Here is an 8,475-nt window from a genome sequence, read left to right as displayed (position 1 = left end):
GACTCTTTCCATACTTTGGCTATTGTTGATAGTGCTGCTATAAACATTGGGGTGCATGTAGCCCTTCGAAACAGCACCCCTGTATCCTTTGGATAAATACCTCGTAGTGCAATTGCTGGGTCATATGGTAGTTCTATTTTTAATTTTTTGAGGAACCTCCCTACTGTGTTTCAGAGTGACTGCACCAGCTTGCATTCCCACCAGCAGCGCAAAAGAGATCCTCTTTCTTCGCATCCTCGCCAATATCTGTTGTTGCCTGAACTGTTCATGTTAGCCATTCTGACAGGTATGAGGTGGTATCTCATTGTGGTTTTGATTTGTATTTCCCTGATGATGAGTGATGTTGAGCCTTTTTTCATGTGTTGGTTGGCCATCTGGATGTCTTCTTTGGAGAAATGTCTATTCATGTCTTTTGCCCATTTTTTCACTGGATTATTTGTTTTTATGGGTGTTGAGTTTGATAAGTTCTTTATAGATTTTGGATACTAACCCTTTATCTGAGATGTCATTTGCAAATATCTTCTCCCATTCTGTCAGTTGCCTTTTAGTTTTGCTGATGGTTTCCTTCGTTGTGCAGAAGCTTTTTATTTTGGTGAGGTCCCAGTAGTTCATTTTTGCTTTTGTTTCCCTTGCCTCTGGAGATGTGTTGAGTAAGAAGTTGCTGCAGCCGAGGTCAAAGAAGTTTTTGCCTGCTTTCCCCTCGAGGATTTTGATGGCTTCCTGTCTTACCTTTAGGTCTTTCATCCAGCTTGAGTTTATTTTTGTGTATGGTGTAAGAAAGTGGTCCAGGTTCATTTTTCTGCATGTTGCTGTCCAGTTTTCCCAGCACCACTTGCTGAAGAGACTGTCTTTATTCCATTGGATATTCTTTCCTGCTTTGTCAAAGATTAGTTGCCATATGTTTGTGGGTCCATTTCTGGGTTCTCTATTCTGTTCCATTGATCTGAGTGTCTGTTCTCGGGCCAGTACCATACTGTCTTGATGATTACAGCTTTGTAATACAGCTTGAAGTCCAGGATTGTGATGCTTCCTGCTTTGGTTTTCTTTTCAAGACTGCTTTGTCTATTCAGGGTCTTTTCTTGTTCCATACAAATTTTAGGATTGTTTATTCTGGCTCTGTGAAGAATGCTGGCGTTATTTTGATAGGGATTGCATTGAATATGTAGATTGCTTTGGGTAATATTGACATTTTAACAATATTTGTTCTTCCTACTCAGGAGCATGGAATATTTTTCCTTTTTTTGTGTGTGTGTCTTCTTTAATTTCTTTCATAAGCTTTCTATAGTTTTCAGTGTATAGATTTTTCCCCTCTTTGGTTAGATTTATTCCTAGGTATTTTATGGTTTGGGGTGCGTAAATGGGATTGATTCCTTGATTTCTCTTTCTGTCGCTTCATTGTTAGGGTATAGGAATGCAACCGATTTCTGTGCATTGATTTCATATCCTGCAACTTTGCTGAATTCATGAATCAGTTCCAGCAGTTTTTCGGTGGAATGTTTTGGGTTTTCCATATAGAGTATCTTGTCATCTGTGAAGAGTGAAAGTTTGACCTCCTCCTGGCCGATCTGGATGCCTTTTATTTCTTTGTGTTGTCTGATTGTGAAAGGAAATTTTTTAAGGCACAAACTTGCAAGGAAACCAAAAGCCCTAGAGAAGAGACAACTGAAAAGATCTGACAACAAACTTTTTAAAAATTTATGTGGGGAGGCGCCTGGGTGGCTCAGTCAGTTGGGCATCTGACTTCAGCTCAGGTCACGATCTCACGGTTCGTGAGTTCGAGCCCTGTGTCGGGCTCTGTACTGACAGCTCAGAGCCTGGAGCCTGCTTTGGATTCTGGGTCTCCCTCTCTCTCTGCCCCTCCCCTGCTCACACTCTGTCTCTCTTTCTCTCAAAAATAAATAAACATTAAAATTTTTTTTTAAATTTATTGTTGGGGCACTGGGTGCCTCACTTGGTTGAGGGTCCAGCTTCAGCTCAGGTCATGATCTCTTGGTTTATGAGTCTGAGTCCCACATCGGGCTCACTATCGTCAGTGCAGAGCCTGCTTCAAATCCTCTGTCCTCCTCTCTCTCTGCCCCCTCCCCCCCAAAAATAAATAAGTAAACATTTTTTAACAGTTTAGTGTTGGGGCTCTTGGGTGGCTCAGTAGGTTAAGTGTCCGACTTGGGCTCAGGTCATCTCCCCATTTGTGAGTTTGAGCCCTGCATCAGGCTCACTGCTGTCAGTGTAGATCCTGTTTCAAATCCTCTGTCCTTCTCTCTCTCTGCCCCTCCCCTGTGCCCTCTCTCTCTCTTTCTTTCAGAAATGAATAAGTAAATATATTTAAAGGTTTATTGTTGAAGTGTAGTTGACTTTTTATTTTTATTTTAATTTAACTTAATTTAATTTTTTTACTTTTGAGAGAGAGAGTGGGAGCGGGAAAGAGGGGCAGAGGGGCAGAGGGAAGGAGAGAGAGAGAGACAAAGAGACAGAGAATCTTAAGCAGGCTCTACACTCAGCACAGAGCCTGACTTGGGGCTCAATCCCACAGCCCTGGGATCATGACCTGAGCTGAAATCAAAAGTCAGATGCTCAGCTGACTGAGCCGTCCAGGCGCCCCGAAGAATAGTTGATTTTTTTTAAACACCTTTATTACTGAAATGTAGTTAACATGACAACAAAATTCTGAAAGCTGTAAGGTGGATGGCCAAGAGGCATATGACATAATGAAGCAGAAAAGGCTAAGTGCCTGCAAAGTGGGAAACCAGTAACAGGTAAGCAGGTGCATGTCACAGACCCCCCAGGAAAGCTCAGGAACCAGAAGAAGGCCTTCTGAAGGTGGGGCGCGGGGTGGAGCCAACAGCTGAGGGAGCGAAAATTCTTTTAAAGGAACAGCTAGATCCCAGATCTTCCCAAATACAGAATGAATGTGTGTGCATGTGGAATTTAAGAAACAAAATGAATGAGAAAGAGATAGACAGACAGAGAGAAAGGCAAACCAAGAAACAGACTCTTAACTACACATAACAAAGTGATGGTTTCCAGAGGGGAGGTGGGTGGGTGGCGGATGGGGGAAATCGGTGATGGGAATTAAGGAGTGCACCTGTTGTGATGAGTGCTGGGTAACGTACAGAATTGCTGAATCACTATATTGTACGCTTGAAACTAATATTACACTGTTAACTAACTAGAATTAAAATAAAAACTTAAAAAAAGAAAGAATGAATGTGTGTAAAAAATTTACTTAATTTCCAATGAAGAGACCTGTGACATAGCAAAGCTTGTTCAAAGATCATTTGAGAAACTGAATATATACATATATATGTATAATATACATACTATACATATGTATATTATATGTATAATATATGTAATATGTATAATATATGTAATAATGTGTATATATACACTCAAGCAGGAAAAACATGCTGAAATAAGTTTATTTAGCCACAAAACTGCTAATTATCTATAGGACAATGAAACCATAACCTTTGGAGTTGTCATTTCTATTAGGAATCTCTAGTGAACAAAAATCTATAAGTTTCCATGTAAATTTACAGACTATGAACACTAATTAATACAAATTAGCGTGGCAAACAAGGGCATGTAGTCCCGGAGCAGGTTGGTTGGAGAGGGCTGCTGTATGACATTGAAAATGCAGTCATCTTTTTGCCTGGTTTATATGTTTTGGATCATTTTTCTTGATAAGAGAAATAAATATCTCTGAGAAGCCATAATTTGAATAATTACAAGCATTCTCCATATTATAATAGTAAAATAATTCTCACACGTAATTTTAACTTTTTCACTGTCCTAGCTCTTTCCCTAAGAACATCGGTTCTTTTTTTAAATAAAGTTTATTCGTTTATTTTGAGAGAGAGAGAGAGAGAGAGAAAGTAAGAAGGGGAGGGGCAGAGAGAGAGGGAGAGAGAGAATCCCAAGCAGGCTCTGTGCTGTCAGTGCAGAGCTCAATGCGGGGCTCGAACTCACGAACCATGAGATCTTGACCTGAGCCAAACACTTAACTGACTGAGCCCCTAGAACACTGTTTCTTAAAAGCAAATGTGTAAAACATAACCTAGGGTGTTTGTTTTTTAAAAAAAAGGCAGATTCAGGCTCACCTGAGATTCTGACCATATTTTAAGAAAACTTGCCTTAGTACATAAATGTAATAGGTGGGCGGTCACAAGTGCAGATGTGTTTTGCCACTGGACGGGGTCAAGGAACTCAAACAAGACAAGCAGAATGCCTTTGAGGCTCACTGGATCCACCAACAATGACGCTCTAGACCTCTTCTCCACGTGTATCTCTAGGTCCTCAAAGTCCCACTACCTCTTTCTCGCTTCCTTTTCTCCTTCCGCGGTTCCTCCGCCTGCCCATCTCCTAAACCAGAGCAATCCTAATCCCATTCTCATAGGGGGTCATCTGTTTCTACCTCTTTTCTCTTTAGAAATCACTCTTTATGGGGACACCTGGGTGGCTCAGACGATTAAGCATCTGGCTTCTGCTCAGGTCATGATCAAGTTTGAGCCCCGTGTGGGGCCTTGCCCTGACACCAAGGAGCCTGCTTCGGATCCTCTGTCCCCTTCTCTCTCTGCCCCTCCCTGGCTCGTGCTCTTGTGAGCTCTCTCTCCGTCAAAAATAAACAAACATTAAAAAAAAGAAATCAGTTTTTGTGAATAAACCTTATTCCCAACTCCTCTGAGGTTCTACACTCTGATTTACAAAAACCTTATCTTTCCTCAAAAACCCTGGCTCATGCAAATCAAAAGCATTGGTTTTTACCCTACGTCCAGTACCAGCTCTCCCAAAATACCATCAGAATAAACTGCTGAGCAAAACTGAGCTTACTGCTTATTGCAGAAGGGAGATCACCACCTGGACAGTCTTATAGCATCTCTGAAGGGCAAAGGCCAAGTAAGGGCATATTTATGAGATTTTTTTGGCAGGTCTGGTTTAAGGCTGGTCTTTTGATCCAAGGGCTTGATTAGGGTTGAGTATGGATCAGATCGAGGTAATAACCTGATACAGAAGTTTAGGCTTGATGGACACAATGAGGTGCGGGTTTCAATCAAGTTTTAGAGAACAGTGAGGTGTTCGATGCTATCTGTTGAGGTGTTGAGGAATCTGACATTCCATTAAATCAAAGCTTTCCAAACTAGACAATAGTTATTTAACACTTTTATCTTCCGAAGATAAAGAGTTTCCTGGGGTAGTTAAGTCCTGTTGATGAAAACATTGGAATAGTAAAGGCATATTAAGGTAGGTAGTAAACTGTGTGGGAATAGATTGCTTTCATTCTCAACCACAACCTCTGAAATGGGTTTCAGAGACTATTTTGGTGATTAAAAGCTAGACATTGGCTTTCTCTTTCCAGCTGTAAAAAGATCTTTAAAATCTTCAAGACAATGGCTGCCTCTGGTTTAATGTGGTAAGGTTCAGTTTTATAAAGTAACCCTAAAGCACATTAACATAACTCTAACTTTTCTCTTCCTACATAAATACGTTGAAGCCTCTTGAATTTTTAAAAACCAATCTCCCCGGATAACCTGGAGCCTCCCAGGGCATTCATCATTTTCTGTGATTCCCATTGTGTTGGGCTTGGGCGTCACACTCAGATCCCTGCTCCTGGCGGACAGGGAGGGAGGCCCCTTGTCACCTCTGTGTCCACAGTTCTGGGAACAGCTCCTGCACACGGGGGATGTGCACTTAGGCTGGGAGAACCGCGTTAGTAAACTGGACAAGAGAGAGTAAAAAACAAGCAAGCGCAAAAGCCCCAAACAAACAAAAGTAGTGCCGACCTCCAAAGTTTTTGAAATAGAGACCCACGGTCACTGTCGCTACTCTCCCTCCTCTATCCCTTCTGCCTCCCCTCCCCCCGCACTGCTTTTGCTGAAAAGATGGATGACATCGTAACTACTAACTCAGTGGTCATTTCTCATTCCTTATCTTGCTCGCTTCCCCCTAGAATTCCACCTAGAATTGAGAAGAAGTTACCAGAGAGACTGCGGCCGCTTGGAATTTAACACGTTCCCAGTTTCTCCTTCTCCAGCAGTTTCCACGGGTCTACCGTGGTTTGACCACAAACGCGAACACGGACCTATTGTCAAATCAAGGATGAAGGATACTCTTGTTGGTTCATTGCTAATTCCAAGAAGCCTATACTAATAGAACCTTGCTTCAAGTTGCATTTGGAGACGTTCTTGTTTTGTCCTTTCCTCCCACTCTTCATTTCTTATACAGCAATACAAAGTGTATATAGACTTTGTCAAAGCTCCCACCGTATAAACCCACATAAAGTGGGTTCATTAAACTTGTCGAGTAAGGGAGAGGTCCATGTTCACAAAGTTTCAGGGGCGACTTAAAAGAAGGAAGTTAGAGAAGCTACGTGCATATGAGGCTTTGGAGGCTGGGCTCAGATGGTTCGAAAGCTGGTCTGGGCAAGGAATGAGGTGAGCATGTGTCAAAATCTGTAACCACACGAGTTTCTGGGCCTTGGAACACATGGGTTTGAATGGGCTGATGTTAAGACAGTTTGATCTTAAGCAGTTTTTGTTGCAAGTCTGTGGTTTGCCCTTTTGGAATAGACAGTTATGTTACCCATTATAGGACATGACGCTGTAACCATGTTCCAATATGACCTTGAAAGGACGTGCAGCCATCACTTTGTCCATTTCTAAGTTTTGCTTATTTTTTCCCTGACAAAAGTAAGAGCTATGCACTATCAGTCTGGGAGCAACGCAATAACGTGCAGAGATGGCTACCAGTAGATCCAACCCCACGCCATTGGTGGCACAGTTCTCCGTTGAGAAGGATTTTCAAGCTGAGTCTAGGGTCTTAAAGAAAGAATCCCACGATCTCTTGCAACATTATTTCAGGGGGCTTCCTGTTCTGTAGAAATTAGAAAATTAAAAACTACATTTTCTGGGTTTCCCTGAGACTAGAGTTTCAGATGTGCTTTGGATTCTGCCAATCATATGTCCTCAAGGAAGCAGGGCATGAGGCATCTCTGTGCAGGCATGGATCATGGCCCCAGACCCAAAGCTCTTCTGGCTGTGCCCTTCTGGACCATGGCTGAACTTGTCATCCTTGGACTCCATGAGCCAAACCAAAACCCTGCCATCAAATTCCCTTTGTTACTTAAGTGAATCGTACTTGAACTTCTGCTACTTGTAACCTTTCTCAAAAAGATATCCTGAGTGAGATACCTATTTGTATGTGAACTTTTGTATTCAGTTTTCGGCCCTCACCAAATCTACCCATAAATCCCAGATGAAAAGCACTGCTGTAAAGACCTCATAATTTGTCATTTTACTCTGAGTGTGTCTACACAATACTGAAAATCTAGTAGAAAGCTTTATAAAGTCCCTACCCATACACCTACAGGCAAGTGATCATGAATAATACCTTTGAAAGTTTCCGAAAAATATGAAGCCTTTTTCTCCTCCCTTGCTTTACCATACTACCTAAAATCCAATCTTTTTTCAATTAATTAACTTATGTGTTTATTCATTTTCATCCAAGTTAGTTAGCATATAGTGCAATAATGATTTTGGAGTAGATTCCTTAATGCCCCTTACCCATTTAGCCCATCCCTCCCCACAACCCCTGCAGCTACCCTCTTGTTCTCTGTATTTAAGAGTCTCTTATGTTTTGTCACCCTCCCTGTTTTTATATTATGTTTGCTTCCCTTATGTTCATCTGTTTTGTACCTTAAATTCCCCATATGAGTGAAATCATATGATATTTGTCTTTCTCGGACTAATTTTGCTTAGCATAATACCCTCTAGTTCCATCCACGTAGTTGCAAATGGCAAGATTTCATTCTTTTTGATTGCTGAGTAATACTCCATTATATATATATATATATATATATATATATATATATATATATATATCACATCTTCTTTATCCATTCATCCATCAATGAACACCTTAAATCCACTCTTAAAAATATATTTCTCAGTGTTAAACTATGACATGTTACTTATTGTTTTTTTTTCCTCAACAAATAGGTACTATATCCCTACTATAGTGGGCCCTATAGTATATGAAGAAGACAGAAAAGATTCATGTCTCTAAGGAGGCATAAGTCAAGTAGGGGAGAAAGACAAGTAAGTAGGAGGGTCTCTGATGTGCCTCCTACTTGTTATTTATTAATAACAAATTAATTAAAGATTATTAATACTAAATAAGAAACTTATTTACAAAATGTTCAGTTTGGCATTGTTTTCTAAAGCTAAACATACACTGTCCTGTGACCCAAAAATCCCACTGCTGGATAGAGCCCAGAAAAGTGGTGCCTAAGACTACCAAAAGACTTGTATAAGAATATTTAAAGCAGCTTTATTCATAATAGCCAAAAACTGGAAACAGCCAAAAACCCAGCAACTGGATGGTGGATAAATGAAGTATAGTCTATTCATACAAATAGAAAAACTACACAGCAACAACAACAAAAAAAAATGAGGCAAGTTCCTGTTACACTCAACTACA

This window comes from Felis catus, chromosome X (assembly GCF_018350175.1).
Source record: "Felis catus isolate Fca126 chromosome X, F.catus_Fca126_mat1.0, whole genome shotgun sequence".
NCBI classification, from domain to species: domain Eukaryota; kingdom Metazoa; phylum Chordata; class Mammalia; order Carnivora; family Felidae; genus Felis; species Felis catus.
Note: the sequence above shows the minus strand (reverse complement) of the source record.